This window comes from Stomoxys calcitrans, chromosome 4, assembly GCF_963082655.1.
Source record: "Stomoxys calcitrans chromosome 4, idStoCalc2.1, whole genome shotgun sequence".
Classification (NCBI taxonomy): Eukaryota; Metazoa; Arthropoda; class Insecta; order Diptera; family Muscidae; genus Stomoxys; species Stomoxys calcitrans.
The window spans coordinates 16,104,126-16,106,649 of record NC_081555.1 but is presented as its reverse complement, the minus strand read 5'-3'; positions in this window follow the sequence as shown (position 1 = coordinate 16,106,649).

The window sequence follows — 2,524 nt, the reverse complement described above, 5'->3', positions numbered from 1 at the left end:
GTCATAAGGGCAGTTGGTCAGCGAGTGATTAATTTTGAATGGCGTCGGCGTGTTGAACATGCAGAGTGAGAAGAATACCTTCGATTGACCTTCTGATGTTACAGCTACAAATGATACGACATTTACTGCATACCAGTCTAGGTGGCTGGATTGTGTGATAAATGGAGCATAAAGGACTATAATCCAATTGAGATTATGGTCGCTTCCTGGTATCGACGGGTACGGGTTACTACTGAGCGTTCTAGCTGCTGAAAGAATCGATACTTGAACTGCCACTTTTATGTGGAAAGTTTTAGGGAGACATCATCAGCATTGTCTTAAGATGACTTCAGGTTACAGACGATAGATGACCAGATTGCTAAGATAGACGGGTGGATAGACGACGAGATACCAAGCTGAGTAAGATCAAGTGGTGGACCCGTGATCTTAAAACGATGCGGTGGTATGTCAGGCGTCTGAGGAAATGATTCCAAAGAGCCAGAAATAACAATGCGGAAGACCTTGTTTAACACCGAAAAGACTACCTCAGTGAATGACAACGGTGAATGAATGAATGAAGGCTTCTTGCTAGACGTCGAGATGTCAAGCTGAGTAAGATCAAGTGGTAGAACCGTGACTTTAAAACGATGCGGCGGTATATCAGGCGTCTGAGGAAGTATTTGGTTGCCCAAAAAGTAATTGCGGATTTTTTAAAAGAAAGTAAATGCATTTTTAATAAAACTTAGAATGAACTTTAATCAAATATACTTTTTTTACACTTTTTTCTAAAGCAAGCTAAAAGTAGCAGCTGATAACTGACAGAAGAAAGTATGCAATTACAGAGTCACAAGCTGTGAAAAAATTTGTCAACGCCGACTATATGAAAAATCCGCAATTACTTTTTGGGCAACCCAATAGTTGCGAAAACGCCGTTATGACAAGATTAACCACGCTCGACAACCCTGTCTATTAGCTGTACTTTTTCCCAATGCATGTGTTTTTGTGTAATGACAGACTTTTTTGTCTGCGACAATTACACTACTTCCGTGGTATACATGATTCTGTGCATCTTTTGGAAGTTATATTAATGGCTTCGAACGCTAGACAACGATAACGGCTTCGCTGTTGCTCCGTGTGCCCAGGTTCGAATCCCGGCAGGATCTGCCGATTTTTTTTCATTTTCAAGTTTTTTGCCTGTTAAAGCGAAGATCATTAAATTTTACAATTTTTGTTTCTTTCTCTTTCGAGACGAGCTCAATGATCGGAGCTTTTCTTTGCAAGTGGAAAAGGAAAGCCAGAGGCAGCATTACACACCAACATTATGGGACGCGATTTCATAGTCTCAACATCAAATTTACTAAAAAATGCCGATTTTGAAACCATCTTTGTTCGAAAAGGGTATTTTGGGAATTTTTGTAAAAAAATTCGGGCAGAATTTATTTTTGGTTTTTTGAGGACACTTTTATCTGCAATATTCAAAAATTTTATTTATTAGAGTTTTTCTCACACCGCATATTTTTTCCTAGTTTTTCTCCCATTGTGCGACTGTTGCAAGGTTGGCTACCTTTCCCGGGAAGTATTAAGTAGTAGACGAATGCGACTTAGTGGAGGCATTAATACATGCTAGGTATCCATAACGAGTTGTTGCTATACTGGCGAGACCGAGTGATTTTGAGCATCGCCAGACATGGCCTGTTATCTGTCTTGTCCAGGTAAATGCTGCGGATTATACCCTTCGTTGTTTCCCGTTGCCTTTGTAGTTGTGTTTGGTCATAAGTGAGGCAGCGTTAATTGTTGCACATGAGGGCTGCCGTATCCTGTGTGTGTATATAATCCTGTTGTATGTTGTATTTGTGCATACTCCGTATGCTGGATATAGGTCGGTTTAAGATGCCATCTCTTTTTCTTAGGTCACTAGTTTGGAACTGTCCGACCGGAATCTACATCAAGTTTTGTGAATAAGGCCGTTAATGTTTTCAGTTTGTGTGGGTAGACCTTTATGGAAATAAAAAACATTTAAAACTGATTGTCGAGATCCGAACAATATGCTGTTGACATCATATAACCAATATAAAACTGGCGGAAAATATACATTTTTGCAATATTTATCATTGAAATACTAGCCAGTTTGCGCAAAATGTTTGACAACATATTTAATACCCTAATCTCACTGTGAAACTAAGATATTAGCACAAATATATCTAATCAGCAAGCAATACAAAGTTTAGCTCTTGCTTTATGGCCAAATGTCAAACAATACAATGTTTAGCTCTTGTTTTATGACCAAATGTCACCGTCGCACAGTGGGGCGGACAAAGGAAACAGGTGGCAAAATTGAACATTTTCTATGTGAGGTTATGAAATTTTAAAAGAACCCATGTTATGTTAAACTTTCCTACAATTTCAAAAATGGTACGTAAAGAATAGATATATTTTTAGTTTAGGAGATATGACCGTTCAAAGTTGACTAATTTTCGATTTCCAAAAAAACATAAAATTTTGAGGTCATTTGCTAGGAAAACTAGAAAAAGGGTTGCCATTATAC